The sequence below is a fragment of the Sus scrofa genome, chromosome 13 (assembly GCF_000003025.6).
Source record: "Sus scrofa isolate TJ Tabasco breed Duroc chromosome 13, Sscrofa11.1, whole genome shotgun sequence".
Taxonomy (NCBI): Eukaryota; Metazoa; Chordata; class Mammalia; order Artiodactyla; family Suidae; genus Sus; species Sus scrofa.
In genome coordinates, this window is record NC_010455.5 from 152,199,029 (window position 1) to 152,223,328 (window position 24,300).

Here is a 24,300-nt window from a genome sequence, read left to right on the forward strand (position 1 = left end):
AGCTCAGTTCCATTCTAACAGGCTGTCTTCCATGTAACATATTCTGTTACCAATGGATCATAGTATATTAGCAAGATATTAATACATTGTGTTTACTCATATATTTCATTGGTAACAATGTATAATCTTTTTAAATTATAAGACATTATGAGTTCCAATGATAGAATTAAAAGAGTGAGACAAATTTGAGTGAAACAAATGATTATTCTTGGCTAAGTGCAGGTAGTGTTGTAATTTCCATGCACATTTATGTAAATGTCATTACTGAGTTATATTTCCATGATTATGTAATTTTGTGATTCATGTGCGTGCCCTATAAGCACCTTCCCTAAAAGAGTTATCTCAGATCATGTGTGGATTAAATGTAAGTTTTCTACTGTGATACCATGTAAGTAAGTGCCAGTGAAAGTGTGGTCTGTGCATCTGCATCTTTTTCATCACGCGAGAACTTGTTAGAAACTCAGAACCTCATGGAACCAGGATCTTTCTATTGGCAAGGAGCTCAAGAATCCATGCTTTAACAAGTTCTCTTGGTGATTCAGTGTACACTAAGGCTAAAGAACCACTGATGTAGACATTATAGCATTTCAGTTCCTCAGGTATCAATGTTGAATCAGGCATTCTATTCAAGAGCCATCATAAGAGCTGGGTTTTCCCTTTTCGACTATGGACACTTACCCAAATAAACAATCAGATTACTTTAGGCAACAAGTGAGTCAATTACTACCTTTGTGTTCAGAATATTTTCTAATGGAGACATAGTCATCGTTTTGTCAATGGATTCTAGGAACTGGCTAAATTCTGGAAACTGGCAAGGGTTTGTGACACTCCAGTGGGGTGACTGACTTCAGTTTAATTTTCATCCTAATTTTTTAAAGTAAATTTATAGAGTTGTATAACAATTACCATGATCCAGTTTTAGAACATTTCCATCATTCCTCAATATTCCTTTGAATTCACATAAAATCAACATTTGAGTCAATCCTCACTCCCACTTTTAGTCCCAGACAACCTCTGATCTTCCTAGCTCTATAAATTTGTCTTTTGGGGACGTTTTATATAAATTGAATCATGCACTATGTATTCTTTTCTGCCTGGCTTCTTTCAATTTGCATAATGTTTTTGAGGTTTGACCAGTTTGAAGAATATATAAACTTTGTTCCTTTATACTGCTGAATAGTATTCCATTGTATGGATACCACATTTTGTTTATCTATCACCAGCTGATGAATATTATGGATAATACTACTATGAGCATTCAAGGAGAAATCTTTGTATGGACATGTTTTCTTTTTTTTTCAGGTTTATTTGTTTTAAAATTTGTATTGAGGAGTTCCCGTTGTGGCGCAGTGGTTAACAAATCCGACTAGGAACCATGAGGTTGAGGGTTCGGTCCCTGCCCTTGCTCAGTGGGTTAAGGATCCGGCATTGCCGTGAGCTGTGGGGTAGGTTGCAGATGCAGCTCGGATCCCGTGTTGCTGTGGCTCTGGCGTAGGCCAGTGGCTACAGCTCCTATTTGACCCCTAGCCTGGGAACCTCCATATGCCACGGGAGCGGCCCAATGAAATAGCAAAAAGCCAAAAAAAAAAAAAAATAATAAAATAAAATAAAATTTGTATTGAGATATAGTTGAGGTAAAATATTATACAAGTTTCAGGTGTATGACATAGTGATTCACAATTTTTAAAGGTTATACCCTATTTATAGTTATTATAAAATATTGGCTCTATTCCCTGTGCTGTACAATATAGCCTTATGATTTTTTTAAATTTTAGACATTGTAGTTTGTACCTCTTAATCCCCTGTCCCTATCTTGCCCCTTCTCCTTTCCCTCTTCTCACTGGTAACCATTAGTTTGTTCTCTATATCTGAGTCTCTCTTTCTTGTTATATTCACTAGTTTGTTTTATATTTTAGATTCCACATATAAATGGTATCATACAGTATTTGTCTTTTTCTGTCTGACTTACTTAGCTTAATACTCTCCAAGTCCATTCATGTTGTTGCAAATGGCAAAATTTCATTCTTTTTTATGGCTGAGTAGTAGTCTACTGTGTGTGTGTTTGTATATAAACCACATCTTTATCCACTCATCTGTTGAAGACATGTTTTCAGTTCTTGTGGGTTTATACTTAGGATTGTAATTGCTGGTTCATATGATAAGATTATATTTAAATTTTAAAACACATTACCCAATTTATTTCTAAAGTGGCTGTACTATTTTACATTCCCACCAGCAGTGTATGAAGGTTTAAATTTCTCCACATTTTCACCTACACTTGGTACTATCTGTATTTTTTATTACATCTCTTCTAGTGGGTGTGTAGTGGTATCTTACTATGTTTTTTAATTTATACTTCACTAATAACTAATGATCCTGAGCATTTTTATGTGATTATAGCCATTTGTATGTTTTCTTTGATGAAATATCTATTCAAGCCTATTTTTATATTTGGTGATATATATTTTTATTGACTTGTAAGACTGTTTAATATATTCTCAGTATAGTCCTTTATCAGATATGTCATTTGTAAATACTTTCTCCTGGTCTTTGGGACAACTCAATTTCTTTGTTTCTTCTTCTTCTTTTATTTGATATATTTGATTACATTAAAATTAAGAATTTCACTTATCAGAAGATCCTATTAAGAGAGATATAGGGAGTTCTCTGTTGGCCTAGTGCTTAAGGACTCTGAATTGTCACTGTTGTGGCTCATGTTTGATTCCTGGCCTGGGAATTTCTACATACCTTGGACATGACCAAAAAAATTTTACAAAAATGGTACTGAGTTCCCACGTACCCTTCATCAGTTTCTCCAAATGGTTATATCTGTGTAACTGTGCTACAATACCAGAATCAGGAAGTTGATATTGGTAAAATTCATGTGTATAATTCAATGCCACTTTATCATACACATGTTCATGTAACCACCATTACAGAACAAATATCTCCTTTGTGCTGCAACTTTAATAGCACACCCACTTCTCTCCCTCACCTGCACTCCCACCAACCTAATTCTTGACAACCACTTATCTATTCTTCATTTCTATAATTTATTTGAATAATGGAATGAAATCATTGAAATCATCTTTTTTTTTCCACTCAGCATAAATCCCTTGACAACTCATTTTCTGAATGGTATATTTTAAGCACAAAAGGTTTTGAATTTTACTGAATATCAATTCATCGCTTTTTTTTTGAGTTGTAATTTGTGATTGTTGTGACACATTCAAGAACTTTTGCCTAATCAGTGTCACAGAAATTTTTCTCCTGTTTGTTTGTTTTCTTTTCTTTCTTTCTTTCTTTTTTTCTTTTTTTTTTTACTGCATCCAGGGCATGCAGAAGTTCCAAGGTTAGGGATCAAAATCATGCCACAGCAGTGACCCAAGCCACTACAGTGACAACACGGGATCCTTAACATTCTGCACCACAAGAGAACTCTCTGTGTTTTTTTTCCCTAAAAAGTTTATGGCTTTAGATCTATGTCTGTGATCCATTATTGAGTTATTTATCTGTCAGCTAGCTAATTGACTCAATTAATGGTGTTAGTAAAGGGTTCATATTTGTGAATATATGCAATTGTCTCTGCACCATTCATTGAAGATAATATCTCTTCCCATTGAACTGTATTATTAAGAAAAAAACTATTGAATATAAAATAAGAATTCTTTTTGGATTCTCAATTCCATTCCATTTATCTCTATGCCTCTATGCTAATACCACACTGTCTTGATTACTGTAACTTTATAGTAAGTTTTGAAATTATGTAGGTGTGAGACATCTAATTTTATTCTTTTTCAAAATTCTTTTAGCTATTCATGTTGCAGTAGAACTTCAAAGCATTCTGAGAGAAAGGTTAAATCTGTGATACCACCATATTAGGACTGGATATGCAATATTTTGTGGTTATATCAGCTTGAATGAATATGTAAGGGTTCCTGTCGGCAGCAGTGAATCTAACAATTGACAAATGACAGTAATTTCTGATTTTTAACTTAATGCTCATTTTTTCACAAAGCCTGAGAAAATTTTGAGAACTCAGAGGCCTGCATATGATTGACAATTCTAATAAATCCTTTTCTTAAATTGTTATGCGTGTCTCTATGATTCATTTCTCTGTGAATACAACTGTAAGTATATGTAGAATAGCTAAACTGTATTAATCAAGTCTTTTTGTTGAACCAATCGTCTTTGACACCTGCATTTAGCCCAGTATCACTTCTTGTCATTGTTATTGATTATCTGAATTCATCAATAAATTTTAAAATTCTTCTTCAGTTGTACAATTTGGCTGAGAAAAATTTTTTATAGACTACTGTTATTTGGATTATATTTGAAAGATTTTTCCAAATTATGTAAAGATTTTCTGACTGTATAATGTTAGTGAATTCATCAGTCTGCACAGAATTGTATTGACTTTGTCATTCTCTGAATAATAATTGCTGCTTTACTTTCTGTTCATAACTGTAATTCTAAAGTGAACCATGTTATTTGACAGAGGCACCTTATCAATCATTTTGCTTGCTTTGTTCCCAATCATTGCATTTACATTTTTTTACTGTTGATTCTATGTGTCTCACCAGTTACCTCACAACACCATAAGCTTTTGTATTCTTATCCTTATTATACAGCATGTTAGTTTCTAGGATGGTTGAATGTCCTGTGTTGCTTCAGTAATTTTGATAAGTTCCTCATAGTTTCTTTGTATGTGTCAAAATGACATCAGTGTTTCTAAACACAATACATAATGAAATAGGTTCACTCTTGGTTGGCAATGAAACTCCAAATTTCAAACAATATTCATCATATTTGGGCAGTATTTTGTTTTTGTTGAAGCTGGTACTTCTATAATACTAATAAGTGATTCAGTTGTTAATATGACTTTATTACTCTCACCGCTCATGCTCATATTTGTTATAAATTTCTTTTATTATGCCTAAAAATCTTTTTGAACCTCTTAATCATGATAGTTTCTTAAAACTCAGAGAAATCAATCTAGATTATAATTCACAATGGCATGTACTCATATAGTAAACTGTGATTGACTTCCTGAAGTGATAAGTTGATACATTAGTAAGAAATACATGATAATGCGAATGGAAATTTGATATACGAGAATCTGTACCAGTTATCTGTTCGTTCATACTACCCTTACATCCAAAGAAGTTTTAGTTATTGAAGGTTTAACTCATTCACGCATCTTCCTGAGTAAACAGATTCACTCTGTGCAAGTAGATTACTATAACACTACCTATTCTGGCTTTGCTGCAAGTAATTACATCTATAAGAATAAGAGTTTGTTCTGCTAGTTAATTTCTTTCCTAATGTTAAAAATATATAAATATTAAAATGTTAAAAACATATAACTAGTAAAATGTTCAAATGTTAACAAAATTATCGTGTGGAACATTGGCAGTATGTATGGCATGCTTTGAGAAACATTGCCTTTTCCTATAACATCAGGATCTTGAGTCATGTAAACAAACCCATTATCTTTAAGCCATCTAACCATCCACACTGTGCCATTCAGAGATATAAACTCTTATGAAGAATATGTCTGTATTCTTGATTCCTGCTTCTGAATCTTTGTTTTCAACTTTTTTTTATTAAAGTATTGTTGATTTACAATGTTGTGCCAAGTTCCTGTACAGCAAAGTGACTCAGTGACACACACACACACACACACACACACACACACACACATTCTTTTTTATATTCTTTTCCATCATGGTCTGTCCCCGGAGACTGAATATAGTTCCCTGTGCTATAGAGTAGGACCTTGTCATTTATCCTTTCTAAATGTAACAGTTTGCATTTACTAACCCCAAACTCCCAGTCCCTCCCGCTCCCTCCTCCCTCCCCCTTGGCAACCACATTCTATTTTCTATGTTGGTGAGTCTCTTTCTGTACTATAGATAGGTTCATTCGTGTCATATTTTAGATTCCACATATAAGTGATATCATGTGGTATTTGTCTTTTTCTGACTTACTTCACTTAGTAAGAGAGTCTCTAGTTGCATCCATGTTGCTGCGAATGACATTATTTCACCTTTTTTATATGGCCGAATAGTATTCCATGTTGTGTATGTTCCACATCTTAATCCATTCATCTGTTAATGGACATTTAGGTTGTTTCCATGTCCTGGCTATTGTGAATAGTCCTGCAATGCGCATAGGGGTGCATGGATCTTTTTAAATTATAGTTTTGTTCAGATGTATGCCCCGGAGTGGGATTGCTGGATCATATGGTGATTCTATTTTTAGTTTTCTGAGGAACCTCCACAGTAATTTTCCATAGTGGTTGTACCAATTTACATTCCCACCAACAGTGTAGGAGGGCTTCCTTTTCTCCACACCCTCTCCAGTATTTGCTATTTGTAGACTTAATAATGATGGCCATTCTGACTGGTGTGAGGTGGTACCTCATTGTAGTTTGGATTTGCATTTCTCTAATACTTAGTGATGTTGAGCATCTTTTCATGTGTTTTTTGGCCATCTGTATGTCTTCTTTGGAGAAATGTCTATTAAGGTCTTCTGCCCATTTTTTGATTGGGTTTTTTTTGTTGTTGTTGAGTTGTATGAGTTGTTTGTATATTTTGGAAATTAAGCTCTTGTTGGTTGCATCATTTGCAAACATTTCTCCCATTCTGTTGGTTGTGTTCTCTTTTTCTTTTGTTTCATGGTTCCCTTTGCTGTGCAAAAGCTTGCAAGTTTAATTAGGTCACATTTGTTTATTTTTGTTTTCATTTCTATTGCCTTGGGCAACTGACCTAAGAAAACGTTTGTATGATTTATTTCAGAATGCCTTGTCTATGCTCTTTTTTAGGAGTTTTATGGTGTAATGTCTTAGGTTTAAGTCTTTAAGCCATTTTGAGTTTATTTTTGTGTATGGTGTGAGAGGGTGTTCTAATTTAATTGATTTACATGCAGCTGTCCAAATTTCCCAGTACTGCTTTCTGAAGAGACTGTCTTTTTTTCCCATTTTATATTCTTGCCTCTTTATTGAAGATTAATTGACTATAGGTGTCTGAGTTTATTTCTGGGCTCTTTATTCTGTTCCATTGATCCATATGTCTGTTTTTGTACCAATATCACTCTGCTTTGATTACTATAGCTTTATAGTACTGTCTGAAATCTTGGAAAGTTATGCTTCCTGCTTTGTTTTGAATTGCTTTGGCAATTTTGGGTCTGTTATGGTTCCATATAAAATTTTGGATTATTTGTTCTAGTTTTGTGAAAAGTATCATGGAAAATTTGGTAGGGATTGAATTAAATCTGTAGATTGCTTTGAGTAATGTGGCCATTTTAACAGTATTAATTCTTCCAATTCAAGAGCATAGGATGTCTTTCTATTTCTTTGAATCCAACTTTTTAATGAACAGTTGAGATTGTTAATAAATGAAAGAGGCAAAGAAAGATTTGGATAATAAAGTCTCCTTCTACTGTCTTATCTACATCCTTCTAATTGTGAAACAACAAGAGTGTTTTTTAAATGTAGCTTAAGAAATCTGTACTCTAATCCAAGTTTTTTAACCAAGAGCTCTTGGGCAGTTTAAACCATTCTACACATGCTTTCCTTTATGCATATTAAAAATAATTATACCTATCCTGGAGGATTCTTGTGAGGTTTAAATAATATATCAAATATGACATGGCTGGCACAGAGTTTAGTGCAAAATAGATGTTCAAATAGTAAAAATACTTTTAATTGTTTTTCCTCTGTCTGGGCTAAGAATAACCTTTATACTCTTTTTATGCTACTGTAGCAAGTAAATGACATTATTTGTAAAAATTCTTTGAGCTCTCACTCTATCACAGTAAACAAACTGTCTTTGAGAATTCCAAAGACACCAACAAATCTAAGTAAGACAAACAGTGGAAAAATTTAAACATTTCTAAAATATAGTACTTTTGTCACAAAGTCAGCATAGCCTAATAACGTACTCTAAATGTTGGATGTTTTGAGTTTTTAGATGAAAGACACTATGGAAATAAGATATTATTACTGCTAATTTTACCATGCCTTGCCAAACAAATTTTTTGTAAGTTATAGAGTCAAGACATGTAGGAGTTCCTGTTGTGGGTCTGTGGTTAACAAAACCGACTAGCCACAAATAAGTGCTGGAGGGGTTGTGGAGAAAAGGGAACCTTCCTGCACTGCTGGTGGGAATGTAAACTGGTACAGCCACTATGGAGAACAGTTTGGAGATACCTTAGAAATCTATACATAGAACTTCCATATGACCCCACAATCCCACTCTTGGGCATCTATCGGACAAAACTCTACTTAAAAGAGACACATGCACCCGCATGTTCATTGCAGCACTATTCACAATGGCCAGGACATGGAAACAACCCAAATGTCCATCACAGATGATTGGATTCGGAAGAGGTAGTATATATACACAATTGAATACTACTCAGCCATAAAAAAGAATGACATAATGCCATTTGCAGCAACATGGATGGAACTAGAGAATCTCATCCTGAGTGAAATGAGCCAGAAAGACAAAGGCAAATACCATATGATATCACTTATAACTGGAATCTAATATCCAGCACAAATGAACATCTCCACAGAAAAGAAAATCATGGACTTGGAAAATAGACTTATGGCTGCCTGATGGGAGGGGGAGGGAATGGGAGGGATTGGGAGCTTGAGCTTATCAGACACAACTTGGAATAGATTTACAAGGAGATCCTGCTGAATAGCATTGAGAACTATGTCTAGATACCCATATTGCAACAGAACAAAGGGTGGGGGAAAAATGTATACATGTAAGGATAACTTGATCCCCTTGCTGTATAGTGGGAAAAAAAATAAATCATAATAAAAAACAAAACAAACCAAAAAAAAACAAAACCGACTAGTACCATGGGGATGTGGGTTCAATCCCTGGCCTTCCTCAGTGGGTTAAAGATCTGGCGTTGCTGTGAACTGTGGTACAGGTCACAGATGAAGCTTGGATCCCTCGTGCAGTGGCTGTGGTGTAGGCTGGCAGCTACAGCTCTGATTAGACCCCTAGTCTAGGAACCTCCATATTCTGCGGGTGTGGCCCTAAACAGACAAAAGACAAAAAAAAAAAGACATGTAGCTCAGCTTTCCTATCACGTTATCCCTTAGAATAAGTACAAACTCTCTAAATCTCTCAGTCAACTTGAATCACAATATACAAAATTATGATCCCAATTACAAAATTATAATATTATATTCCCTAATTGGTGAACCTAGAATCAAATAATTTTAAGAGAAAAGGATGAAAGTTGTTTGGCGAAATGAATATTGAAACAAAATCTTGTCAACATACAATGAATAAAGCTAATTTGATATTGCATTTCAGATATTGTTATTCTTTTTACTTCTCTGAGAAAAAAAGAATCAGGTTTCTTTGTGCTAGAAACTCAGGAATGAATTTCTATGGCATGTAGTTTTGTTTGGTGATTTTTTTTTTTTTTTCTGAGAGAGAGGCTAACTGGAATGATGGGTGATTTTTCTAAATCCATCCCCTTCTCACCTGCTCATGTGCTTTTTCACTCATTACAAGTCTTATAGGATAAGCCCAGAGCAAAGGACTTTAACCTTAAGATGTTAGGGATATAAGAAACCAATGAAAATCTTTAACACTATTCAAAGACCATTATTTCCCATAGGTGTAAATGGTCAGTAGTATACAAAAGAGTGTGGTCACTCTTCTGGAATAGGTAGTGAGCCAAATGAAATCATGCTTGATTTAGATTATGTATCTTTTGCTGGGTTATTCAGAGTTACTGTAAAAACTGAAATGAATTTATCAAACATATTTATTTTATTATTTATTTTCTTCTTAGATTGTTTAAGAAATCTAAATAATTTTGAAATTTTAGAATGCATATTTCTTAGTGTAAAAGCAATGTATTAACTGTACAAAAATTAGACAACAGAGAAAAAAGATATTTTGTGTTGTTAAATATTTTGTGTTTTATGTTCTTTCGTATAAATGTTAATCTGTCCAAAAATTTCATCTTTTTCTCTCTATAAAAATTAAATTCCCATGAAGAAACACAATGTTTGATTTTTTATTATTGGTATCATCATTTTTCATTATATTTAAAATCTGCTGACATAAGAAGCAAGGAAAAATGAGATAATAATATATAGATAAGCAAAATCTCACCAATAACCCTACCACTTAGGTTTAATCATTATTTAGCATGTTGAATGTATATCCTTTCAGAATTTTCCCAGTTATTAATTCACTATCAGAAATAATAAGGATTTTTTTTTTTTTTTTTTTTTTTTTGGCTTTTTAGGACCATCCTTGTGACATATGAAAGTTTCTGGCTAGGGGCCAAATCAGGTAATAGAGTTGTAGCCTCTCTTACTTTTGGTGGTTGCCCCCCTTGTGGCTGAAGTTGGTACAGGGGCTTGCTGTAGGCTTTCTGATGGGAGGGACTGATGCCTGCCCACTGGTAGGTGGAGCTGATTCTAATCCCTCTGGTGGGGAATTAGAGGTGGCTGTGTGCCTGAGGGGTCTTTAGGCAGCCCGTTTACAGATGGGTTGGGCTGTGATCCCACCCAGATTGTTGTTTGCCCTTGGGCTTCTCAGGGCTGATGGGTGGAGCCAGGTTTTTCCCAAAATGGCCACCTCTGGAGAAAGGCACACTGCTGAATATTCCAGAGGCTTTGCTTCCAATGACCTTCCCTCACAACAAGCCACTTTCACCCCCTGTTTTCCTGGGAGGTCCTCCAAGAACTGCAGTCAGGTTTGACCCAGATTCCTATGGAGACTTTGCTTTGCCCTGGGACCCAGTGCACGTGAAAGTCTGTGTGTACCTTTTAAGAAAGGGGTCTCCGTTTTCTCCAGTCCCATGGGGCTCCTGTGCACAAGCCCACTGGCCTTCAATGCCAGATGCTCCAGGGGCTCTTTCTCTCAGCGCCAGATCCCCACACGTGGGAGTTTGATGTGGGGCTCAGAACTCTCCCTCCTGCAGGTGAATCTCTGTGAACCAGTTAGTTTCCAGTCTGTGGGGCCTCTCACGGGGGTGGGGGGGGTAGGGGGGTCGTTTATGTCGCGTAATCGCCCCTCCTACCTCTTGATGCGTCCTCCTCTTTGTCTTCTGGAGTAGGATATCTTTTTTTTAAGGTTTCTGATCCTTTTGGTTCAAGATTGCTCAGCCTTTAGTTGTGAATTTTGTTGTTTTTAGGAGAGAGAAGTTGAGCTCCTTCTATTCTGCCATCTTAATTCCATCTTCCTAGGGGCCGAATCAGAGAGAAACAGCTGCCAGCCTACACCATAGCCACAGCTATGTGGGATCCAAGCTGCATCTGCAACCTACATCACAGGTCACGGCAAGGCCAGATCCCTGACCCACTAAGCCAGGCCAGTGATCAAACCCGCATCCTCATGGATAGTAGTTGGATTCGTTTCCATACACCATGAAGAGAACTCCTAGAGATAATATGGCTCTTAAATTATAAGTCAAAATGCATTGGCTCAGGGAGTTCTCTTGTGGCACAGTGGTTTAGGATCTGGTGTTGTCACTGCAGCAACTTGGGTCGCTCTTGTGGCAAGGGTTTGATCCCTGCTTGGGAACTTCCGTGTGCTGCTGGCATGGCCAAAAAAAAAAAAAAAAAAAAAAAAAAGAAAAAGAAAAAGAAAAAAAATGCATTGGCTCTGTGCATCCTAAAAGTGTACATTGTTTCCTTCCTCCACTACTCCGCATATTACTGAGGAATATAAAAACAATTGCCTTTAAGAAGCTCATAGTGAAGTGGAGGAGTCAGACAAATAAAATAGCTGTTTTCCTTCACAATATGCTGTAGGAACCAGAGAAGTGACACCTACTGAGCTCAGAGTGATCTCGGATGCTTTACAGAGGAGGTGATGTTTGAGCTGAGCCTTGAATCAGGAGTAGAGGGTTTATCATGCAGGCAAGGCAGAACAAGCCATTCTAGGCAAAGAGTCTGTGCAAAGACAGGGAAAGGATGTTTTAGGGAACCATAGGAGGTCAATAAGTGAGGGTGAAAAATAAGTTTTAAAAGAGAGACAGAGACCTGGGTATGCAAAGGCCTGAATGTCCAGACAAGGTACCTGGGCTTTATCTGGCAGGTTTGGAGAGTTAATTTAAGGAGTGTGTGTGTGTGTGTGTGTGTGTGTGTGTGTGTGTGTGTGTGTGTGTGTATTATAAGAAATCTATAGATTGTTTCTGGATAGTGCCTTAGATTTGGCCCCTACAGTTGTAACCTGAGACTGGCATTCCTGGGAATCAGGAAACAATATTAAAGCAAATGAAAAAGGCTGGATGTGGCTTTGGACTCAACAGGATACTGTTTTTGTCTGATCCCATGGAGAAGCTCTGGAGTACAAGTTGCACACAGAGTTAGTTCCATCCTGGGGCAAGGCACTAGCCTTTAGCTCCCAGTTTAGTCACTAGACATGGGTTTGAGGGGGAGGAGTGGGCAGAGCTTCCTTGGCTGACATTGGACAAGAGCATTCCTCAGGAGAAGGGGGCATTAGTCAGTATGCACAGCAGTTGGAGTATGGGTGGCAAACAGTAAGTTGGAGCAGAGCGCCAACTATATCTATTGCAAAAAACTTTATAACGTAACTGCACAAGTGGACTCCCAATAAACATTTCTGGCCCTTCCTCTGAGAGTTTGGAATTTTGATCTATGTCTATCTGATTAGGAAAGTCCCAGGGTCTTGACAACTAACTAACCATTTTATATTGATAGAATGATTCTTTCTGGCTTAAGATAGTGTGCTCTTCTCTGTGATAGGTTATAAGAGAATTTCCTATCTACAGAGAGACACTAATAATTAGAAAAATCACATTTCAACATCTAAGAATGGTAAATAGCAGTAGAAGAGTGGAAATTTCCGTGATGCAGCAGCACATGGGCTCTCGAGGAAATAAAAGCTAATTGGCAAATGAATGGCCATGACTTCAGTTAGACCAAAGTCATTTCTTTGCTTATTTAGAACTCTCTTTCTCTGACCTCATCTCAGGATTCTTGGGGAATGGCATCAGCTTCACCTGCATTAGCTTACCTGTTGTGTATATAGAATGTGGGCATGGAAGCAATGATGGCTGCCTCCTAACAGAAGATGCTCATCCATTTGTTCATTCATTTGTTAAACAAATATGTGGCATGCTGTACTTCAGGTGACAGAAATATTGCAATGAATTGCATAAAATCCCTGACTCTAGGGAGCTTACCTTTTAGATGTAGGTATTAAAAAATTATTCATGACATTTGTTAACCATATAAGGCACACTTTATTCAGGGGGGTGGGTACTAAATGGGATTTTGTAACAAGGGATAAAAATTGGACTCAACTCCAACTCCAAAAAGGACAAGTTAGGATGTATAGCCAAGGAGCAGGGTAGGGGTCTGTGATGTAAAAATTTCTAAGAGGAAACATCAGAGGCAAGGGGGATTCTTGTTAGATCAATTCAACAGAATTCTTGCTTAAAGCAGGTCAAGGTGATAAAATATTGGGAGTGGGGAATTTTTGATAAATTAATTTATCAGGAACAATTTGCTTAACCTGTATTCTCTAAGGACAGAGAAAGAAGTCCAAGTTTGGGCCTAGTTGAGCAGAGAGCTCAGGGGAGTCTGATTAAACTTAAGTCAAGGAGAGAGTCTTTCTCAAGGGTAAGCATACAGACTATAAATTGATAATTAAGTAAACATGGATGTCAGCTTGTGGTAAGTTCTGTGGTGAAAAATATAAAATAGGATAATAACCTAAGTGTCCATTGATGGGTGAATAGATAAAGAAGATGTCATATAGATATACAATAGAATACTACTCGGCCTTAAAAAAGGAAATTTTGCCATTTGCAACAGCATGGATGGACCTTGAGGGTTTTATGCTAACTCAGAAAAAGACAAATACCATATGCTATCACTTATATATGGAATCTAAAAAAACAAAACAAATGAATAAACAAAATAAAATTCATAGATACAGAGAACAGGCCGGTGGTTACCAGAGGGAAGGTGGCTTAGGGTGGGCAAATGGATGAAAATGGTCAATTTTATAATGATGGATGATAACTTGATTTATTTTAGTGATCGCTGAGTAGTGTATACAGATGTATGATTATAATATTATATGCCTGAAACATATAATGTTATACCAATTTTATCTCAATAGAAGTAAACCAACAAATAAATTAAATAGGATAAAGTAAATGGAGAGTTCCAGCATGTGGAGGAGTGGTTATGGGTTTACATTTTATTTAGAGTGATTAGAGAAGGGTTCACTTATAATGTGGCTTAAAGAACCCAAGAGAGCAAGTCATGCAGTGTTCAAGTAAGACTGCATTAAGACAGAAGGAGCAGCTAAGCAAGGGCCCTAAGGTTGAAGTGCTCTTAGCATGTTTGAGAGATGTCAAGAAGTGTGTAAAAGTCAGAGTGATAGAAGATGATATTAGAGAGGTGGGAGTAGGGTGGGGTGGGATGTCATGTGGGTCCCTTGAGGCCATTTTAGGGCTGTTGCCTTTTAGATTGAATGAGATGGAAAGTCTTTGTAGCATCATCAGCAGGGAAGTGACATAATATGGGTTACGAATATACCCAATTAAATGTCTTCAGGACTGGCTACATAATTTGCAGTGAAAATAAAATTGCATGGCTATTTGTTCAAAAATTACAAAAAATTTCAAGATGGTGACAGCAGAGCATTGGCCTTTCTGAGTGTGGGGCTCTGTGTAACTGCACTGATGTTGGCCCTGGGTGTGCTGGGTATTGGTCTCTGGGAGGGAAGGGCAGAGGCAGTGAGACCTGTGAGGGTGCAGTGCAGTAACTTAGGGAGAGACAGAATGGTGGGTTAGCCTACAGTTGTAGCAGCAGACATTGTGAGGAAGAGAAAAACGCTGTTTTTGTGTGTTTATTTGTTTTGTTTAAGATAGAGCTGAAAGGGTTTACTAATGGATTGGTTAAAAATCATTGAGATAGGAAAGAGGAGAAGTAGGTTTGTGGGTGTAAACCTACTGGGGTTTATATTTGTACTTTGAATTTCATTAGACATTAAGTGAAGATCACATGTAGGTGGTTGGTTGGATTTGAATTTGGAATTGAGGGGAGATATCCAGATGGCAGGTCCAAATTTGGAAGTCTTATCTGCATAAAGAGATCTCCTTGAGAGCAGATCAGATCAGATCAGATAAAGGAGTGAATGTATAAAGGAGAGAGATAAGGATTGAGTTGACACTATTTTTAGAGATTAGGGATATAAGGAGGAACAAACAAAGGGGAACTAGAACAGTGAATGAAGAGAATGATGATCCAAAGGCCAAGTGAGGAAAGTGTGTCTGGAATACAGTGGTAATAGTGTCAAATGACCCAATAAGTTGAGGTTTAACCATTGGATTTAGCTACAGGATTGTTGGTGTTTTCGACAGGAGCTATTCTGATTGAGTGGTGGAGATGAAGACTTCTCTAGAGTGGGAACAATTTAGAATGAAGGAGAAGAGTTGAAGGATAGCAAATAAAAACAACTCTTTCAAAGAGTTTTGAAGAAAAGGAAAACCTAGGAATGAATGGTGACTGGAGGGTCAAGCAATTGGTTTTGGGGTAGAAATAAAAGTATGTTATTATCTGTAGAGAATTATCCAGTATAAAGGGAAAATTTGAAGATGGAAGAAGAGGGGAAAATTGCTAGAAAGTAGGTTTATCAACAGACATTGAGGATAAAAAACATGATGTTGCTGTTTAGTCCAGTTACAATCAGAATGAACTCCTACTCTCAAGCAAACAGCCATACCAATCCAAACTGGCTAAATCTGAAGTTTCAAGACAGAAGTTGCTGTGGACTGAATTCTCCACCCCAACCCTATCCCATTCTGCCACCCCCACAAATTCATATGTTGAAATCCTAAAGCCCAATGATGGTATTTGGAGAAAGGGCCTTTTGGAGATTATTTGATTTAGATGAGGAAGTGAAAGTGGGGCCCTCATGGTAGGATTAGTGCCGTTAGAAGAAGATACACCAGAGAACTTGTTCTCTAACTCATTCCACCATGAGAGGACATAAGGAAAAGTCAGCAATCTGCAATCTAGTAAGAGAGCCTTCACCAGAACCTGGCCATGCTGTCACTCCGGTCTCCAGAACTGTGAGGAATAAATTTCTGTTGTCTACCCTACCCACTCCATGGTATCTGCTATGTCACTCCAAGAAAACTAAGGCAGAGGTAAATGTATAGGAGTTGTATAGGAGAGGGCAGCAGGAACAGATTAGAGAAATTAGAATTGCTGGTTAGTACTAATTGGAATTGATACATTTCAAATGAGACCTGCCATCCTGAGAGTGCTTTTTCACCACTTAGCTTTATCTATGCAGCTACAGAGTCACAAGTTATCATCTTTGACTGCTCACATAGTAAGGGTTGGTGAGAGCAAGGCAACTAAGCAGCTGTTACATATCCAGCCACAGTGGAAGAACATAGGTGGATAGTATAAGCAACATAAGAAGCCATGAAACACAGCACCAAACTTAATAGCAGAGCAGTATCTGTGGTTGATTGAAAACCACAGACACACTAGATCAACTAACTTTAAGCCAAAGAGTTTCAGTTTTGGTGTGCCCTCAATCCCAGAAAATCATAGATAATGGATTTCTTACTCATTTTTATCTCCTGTTTGGCATACTGTAGACTTAATCAGCAATATGTCTGGGATGGAGTCAGTGTCAGGTACGGAACTCTCTAAACATTAACATTGATCAAAGGGGGAATCTTCATATGTGCAGTCAATCTTTAAATTCACAGATTTCATATTTGTGAATTCACTTGCTCACTAGAATTTAATTATGATCCCCAAATTAATACTGGTGATGTTTTCGCAGTAATTTGTACATGCACAGGATGGTGAAAATTTTGAGTCCTCTGACATGCATGTTCTCAGCTGAAGTCAAACAAGGTGACACTCTCTGCCTTCTTGTTTCAGCTCTTATACTATAAATAAATTTCCTTTCCTTGGTCTATTTAATGCATGTCTTTGCATTATTGTACCTTTCATCAGTGATTTTACTATTTAATATGGTCCACAAGCATAGCAGTGTTCCTAAGTGCAGAAGGTTGGGATGTGCCTTACAGGGAAAGTATGTGTGATGGATAAACTTTGTTTAGGTGTGAGTGGTAGCACTGTTAGCCAAGATTTCAATGATAATGAATCAACAATATACATTAAATATGGTGTCTTTAAACAGAAACGCACATAAAACAAGGGTAAAAATTGACCAGTCGGTAAAAATCTTACGACCAGTCTTACAGGAATTTAACCTTGTATTTTTCTTAGGAGCAGTGGTTCAGTATTTGCTAATTCGATGTTCGTTTGTGACTTTATAACACATAATTACCATGAACAATAAGAATCAATTGTATCTACTAAGTCATCCAGTTATTCACATTAAAATTTTCAGAAACACTTATCCCATTTTCCCCATGGGACTCACTCCATCACCTTCTCCCAGTCCCTTGGCCTTGTGGGTTCCCTATGTGCTCAATCCTATAGGTATCTTCTGCCTAAGCAGATTTCTTCCTCCTCTCATAAACATTGAACATTAGCACTGCCATCTTGCACTGGAATTCCCATTGGGGTTTTACGACTGCACTCCCCCCTCAGTGACCTCTTTAAAAGAAGCCAGGAGTGGTGCCTTGTGCCTTGTAGAGTCCCCTTGCCTCCATTAGTTTCTTTGGGATGTGTCAACTGGCTAGGATAAACAACATTGTCCAGAAATGCCTATCTGGTATATTTCTGGTTAGGATGGGCTACAAGAGAGTTGAAGTCCTGTGATTTTGTTGTTTATACACACCTTGTCCCAGTTATTCATTCAAGCACTGATCTAGGTTCTGCTGTGAAGGGCTTGTGCAGATGTGATTAAAACCTTTATTCAGTGGACTTCGAATTAATCAAAATGAAGATTATCCTAGGTATACCTAACTTAATAAGTTGGAAAGCCTTTGAAAGAGGGTTTAGGGGAGGGACCAGGAATAGCTGCTGAGTCTGTAATTGTTCTCCCTTTTCCCTGGATCTTCTTTCCTGTTTTCTACCTCTGGACAAGCTTCACACTGTTCCCATGAGCTCTAACTCTGCTTGGGGTTTTCCATTTCTGCCTATCTGCTTTACTGACTTCAGACTTGCTCAGCCAGCCCCCATAATTGCATAAGTCAATTCCATGCTAAAAAACAAACACCCCCCCCCCCGCCATATATCTGCTCCTGGTTTTACTCCTGTGGTTGAACCCTGATTGATATTCTTCCCATGTTGTAGATTGCCCCTCCCTGTCATCTTCTCTTCCTCTGTATTTCATGTCTTTCATACAATCTAGGATGAATATTCAAATACTGGCTCTTTCACTTTCTAGATATATAAGTTTAGGGAAGTTACTTGAAATTCCTGAGTGTCACTTCCTTAATCCATAAAATGAGAATATTACTAGTATATACTTTGTCTGAGGATTAAGTTCATTAATGTGTATAAAGCACTTAAATTAATACCTAGCATATTGAAAGCCATCAATAAATATAATTGTTTTCGTTATTATTATCTAGAGTTTTTTTTTTTTTTTTTTTTTTCGGTCTTTTTCTAGGATCGCACCTGCAGCATATGGAGATTCCCAGGCTAGGGGTCTAATTGGAGCTGTAGCCACTGGCCTATGCCACAGCCACAGCAATGCAGGATCCGAGCTGCATCTGCAACCTACACCACAGCTTATGGCAACACTGGATCCTTAACCCACTGAGCAAGGCCAGGGATCGAACCTGCAACCTCATGGTTCCTAATCTGATTCGTTAACCCTGAGCCATGAGGGGGACTCCTATCTAGAGAATTTTATTTATTCCTTTCACTATGGAGAACATAAAGGAAGCTGAAGATAATTCTTTTCCATTATAGGTTATGACAAGATATTGAACATAGTTCTCTGTTATACAATAAATCCTTATTGTTTATCAGTTTTATATATAGCAGTATTTACCTGTTCATCCCATACTCCTAATTTATCCCTCCCAGCCTTTCCTCTTTGGTAATCATAAGTTTTGTTTTCAATGTCTGAGTATCTTTCTGTTTTGTAAATAAGTTCATTTGCATTATTTTTTAGATTCCATATATAAATGATATCATATAATATTTATATTTCTCTGTCTTGTTTACCTCACTTAGTATGATAATCTCTATGTCCATCCAAGTTGCTGCAAATGTCAATGTTTTATTCTTGGTTTTTTTTTTTTTTTTTTTTGCGTTTTACGGCTGCACCTGCAGCATATGGACATATAGAGGTTCCCAGGCTAGGTATCGAATTGGAGCTGCAGCTGCCGGCCTATATCACAGCCACAGCAACACGGGATTTGAGCTGTGTCTTCTGTGATCTACACCACAGCTCAGGGCAACACCGGATCCTTAACCCACTGAGCAAGGCCAGGGATCAAACCTGCATCCTCATGGATACTAGTTGGGTTTCTAACTGCTGAGCTACAACGGGAACTCCAATATTTCATTCTTATTATACCTCAGTAATTTCCATAATATATATACCATGTGTTCTTTATCCATTCATCTGTTGATGGACAATTATGTTACTTCTGTGTCTTGACTATTGTAAATAGTGCTGCTATGAACACTTGGGTGTATGTATTTTTTTGAATTAATTTTCATCTTTTCCAGATATATGCCCAGAAGTGGAATTGCTGGGTTATATGGTAATTTGATTTTTAGTTTTTTAGGGAAACTCCATACTATTTTCCATAGTGGCTACACCAATTTACATTCCCACCAACAGTGGAGGAGGGTTCCTTTTTTTCCACATCTTCTCTACCTTTTGTTATTTGTAGACTTTTTGCTGATGGCTATTCTGATCAGTGTGAGGTGAAACTTAATTATAGTTTTGATTTATAGTCACAGTTCTTTCTCTTTAGAATTTTATGATGTTCTTGGGAAGAGAAGACAAACATGGAGATTTATTTCCCGAACCAAAAAATTAAAAGAAAAAGATGTAATGGAATGGATTGTATTTATAGGGACTGTGACTGTAATGTGAGATGTGTAGTCCTCTGGGAGAGGGCAGATACTCAAGCTCTCTGCTCTTCTCTGTACTTCTTTTTTTTTTTTTAATTTCTCTCAAGTAGAGAAGCTATTAATCTGGATAGTTAGATTTAAGGCCCCTAGGTCATATTTGTTGCTAAACTGTAGTCAATATGCATTACCAGGTTCCATGCACATGCTTGTATTCTCCTTATTTTGCCCCTGCTTCAGAAGTAGTAATGGGATGAGCCCTACTTACAGCAGTGTGTGAACTGGTGTCAACTTCCTTTGCCCACAGGTGACTCCTACATGACAAAAATCTGTTCACCTGACCTCTTTTTTCTTTTGTATACACTTCGTAAAGGTCACTGTTCATTCAGTCTCTCTTCCATATGGCTTACAAGAACATGGTTGTATCTTGAGATTTGGGTTTGGAAGTTCAGGAGGGAAGCCAAGGTAGCCCGAGCTTTCTACAATGGGGTTTTAGGAACAGGTCCTACTAACAGAAAATGGGTGCTTTGTTTTGTTTGGCTCCATGATTTGCTGTATACATCCTTTAGGCCTCACAAGGAGAAGGGAGATATTGACCAAATCTTTCCGCCCTCAAAATCTTGAAGATATATACATAGGACAGAAGCTACCATGTAGTATGTCATCATTAGCTATATGTTTTGGCCTGGTTTTGGAAAAATTCAAGTATGCTGACATATATAGCTTTTTTTATACAAATTATAGTCAAAAATGGCTTCCTTCACCCACATTCAATCTGAAATCTCCAGATTCAGTACTCCAAAGCCACACATTCCAGTCCCCAAGGAAATAAATCTATATATAGAGAGAGGATGTGTTTGCTTTGAGGTCTAGGGGTATGCACTGCAAAACTTCTGGGGTCAGGGAAAGCTTCTTGAGCCCACAATGACATAAGCTTGTGGAAAATTAACTCCAAATTACTTAACAAATAACATTTATATAGGAAAATAGCAGACAAGGGATGATCCCTTTGGTGATGTGAACAGAGAAAATTTTTTGATGGAGATTAAATTTGAACTGAGTTTTAAAAGTATGAGGAGTTCCCGTTGTGGCTCAGAGGGTTAAGAACCCGTCTAGTGTTCTTAACTAGAGGATACTGGTTTGATCCCTGACCTCACTCAGTGGGTTAAGGATCCAGTGTTGTCTCAAGCTGCAGTGTAGGTTGTGGATGTGGCTTGGATCTGGTGTTACGGTGGCTTTGGCATAGGCTACAGCTGCAGCTATGATTCAGCCCCTAAGCTGGGAACTTCCATATGTGGCAGGTATGGACCTAAAAAGAAAAAAAAAAAAGAAAACAAAAGAAAAAAGAATGTGAAGAACTTTGATTGATGAAGAGAAGAGGGAGAGAATTTTAGGCAAAGGTGATCTATAACTTAAATCATTATTATTTGTCTTAGTTTGTGTATCCTCTAAAACCAAAGCCAGAGGCATCCATTTATTTGAAAGATGATTCTGGGAAGCACAAGTGAGGAAGTGTGTGAAAGTGAGACAGGATAATGAGTAGAACCAATAAGGAATACATTAGTGAGCCTATTACCACCATAGTCAAAGGGAGCTCAGTCCATTGGGGATTCTCTAAGAAAATATGTGGGACATATTTCAGAATTTTTCCACCAGGGGCCAGGGAAGCAGAGGCATTTATCAACAAATTTCACACTCCTCATTATTCTATGTCTAATGTTTTAGTTTGTACCGGCTGTGGCTCAGCCAGCTCTTGAGGTGCCAGAGAAAGCCCTCAGAAAGAGGGCTTCAGAATGCAGAAAACCATACTGATTCCTCTTTCACCTCTCTAAAGCAGCTTCTTCCCCAGTCTTCCATAGTTCAGTGAATGGCACCACAGTCTATCCAACTGGAAAAGCCAAAACCCAGAGTCATTTACTCAATTATAACATTTATTAAGCACTTACCCTGTGCCTAGTACTCATCCAGCTGCTGAGTGCTAGCAAGTCCTATATGCTGTCCTCCAGAAACATCCGAAAGCAGTCTTCCCTCTAAGTCTATTTTTATATCTGTAATTTGGAGCATGGCAATCATTTAAAATTGTTGCCAAATTGAGTCAAACTGCTGAATCTTTGTGTTCCTTCATTGTACTACTACCACAGTCTGTTCCCATGCCTTTCCCCCCATCTGTTTTTGTTCCTGATCTTACAAGTTTTTCTTTCCAGATACCTGTCCAGCCAATTTAATTAACTCCTGCACACAAGCCTGTGTATATTCCTAGCTTTGGCTACTTCTCTTTCCACACTCTAAATAGATGATTGCCATGGTTAATTTTATGTGTCTCCTTGACTGGGATAAGGGATTACCAGATATCTGGTGAAAAAACAAATTTATCAGTTTATCTGTGAGGGTGTGTATGGAAGAGATTAGCATTTGAATCTGCATATTGAGTAAAGGAGGTCACCCTTGCCAATTTGGGAAGCATCACCAGATCCATTGGGGCCTGAATAAAACATAAAAGTAGAGGAAGTAGCTATTTGCTCTCTTTATTACAGCTATGATATTCATTTCCTCTGACCCTTAGATTTTGTTATTCTTGGTTCTTGGATCTTTGGATTCAGACTGGGACTTTCACCATCACAGTACCTTTTCCCCATCCCACAAATTCTCAGGCTTTAGTTCTGGACTGAATCATGCCACTGGCTTTCCTGGTTCTTCAGTTTCAAATGGAAGATTGTGGGACTTCTCAGCTCCATAACCATGTGAGTCAATTCCTATAATAATAAATCTCACCTCTTATGTATCTTATTGGTTCTGCTTCTCTGGAGAATCCTGAGTAATACAGTGGCAAAGTGCGCTGTCTAAAGCTATGCCCAATGGGAAGATTTTCTCTTTATTTTTTGTCTTTCAAGGTTTGTGAATTGAATTGAGTTGTATCTCCCAAATGGTATATTGAAGTCCTAACCCCTGGTACCTGTGAATATGACCTTATTTTGAAACAGAGTCTTTGCAGATATATTCATTTAAGATAAGCTGATATTGGACTAGGGTAGACTCCAATTCCAGTGACAAGTGTTCTTTTCAGGAGAGGAGAGATTTGTAGACAGACATGCAGGGAAGAAAGCCATGTGAAAACAGGAAGAGATTGGAGTTGTGATGCTGCACGTCATGGAATGACAAGAATTGACAGCAAGCACTGGAAGCCAGAAGATGCAAGGAAGGACTCTTTCCTAGAGCCTTAAGAGGGAGGGTGGTGGCCGTGAGCACACCTTGATTTCAGACTTCCAGCTTCTAGAACTATGAGAGAATATATTTCTGTTGTTTTGAGCCACCCAGTTTGTGATACTTTGTTATGGCAGTCCTAGAAAACTAATACACAGTTTACTCCTGAGTAGGTACTGTGGTTTAGTTATAGACCATTTTCAGCTTGTATCCATCCATCAACCAATAACTCAGCTGTTTTTCTTCTATAGTGTCGATCATGAAGGACCCCCATGCCCCTAATGTGACATAGGTGGGAGACAAGAAAGAGCTGCCATTATAATAGTAGTAAATGATGTGGCGTTCTGGACCACCCATTGGTATAGCGCCCTCAGACCCTGCTTGTAAATGATCAGAACTGATTCCACTTTCATCATACATTTGATTGCAGCTGGGCTGCCTGGACACATGACTGGATGAGTCTGACAGAATTCAGCTTAGGATGGGCATCTCTCACCACATGTTTCACTTAATGTCATATGGTCAGATGTCTTTTCACTACCAGGGCTCAATAGTGTACCAGAAACTGTTTATCAAATGGTGTATGCATGCTTGCTGCAGAGAGCATGGCCTTGCTTCAGACCTGAGTATGTCTATGTTGTGATTTTTGCATTGTGGCTTCTCTAAATTCTACCTGTTGTCTTCTCCCTTCACAGATACATTTAGCAACCTAGGGCCTGCTGGATCCTATGGCCCAAATAGCAAGTCTGATTGAACTGCAATATGGACCTACTGTAGGCACTTGCTTACTGTAGGCCCCACTCAAAGCTGGAAGCTTTCCTTATAGCCCAGTAATTAAGTTGGAGGACTATTCTCAGGTACGGAATATGTGGCCTCCAGAACTCAGAGGCCTAGCAAGCTTTATGCTTCCTTTTTTGCCAGAAGGAGCAAGATGTAGTCATTTCGTTCTTTACTTCTAAATGGATGTTCTTTTATGCCTCAGACCACTTGCCTCTTGAAATCTTCACTGATGTGGAAGGTTCACTGTTGTAAACATTTGTGATACTATTGCAAGGTTCTTCTTCATAGGGACCAAGCCCATCTTTCAATTAATGTGT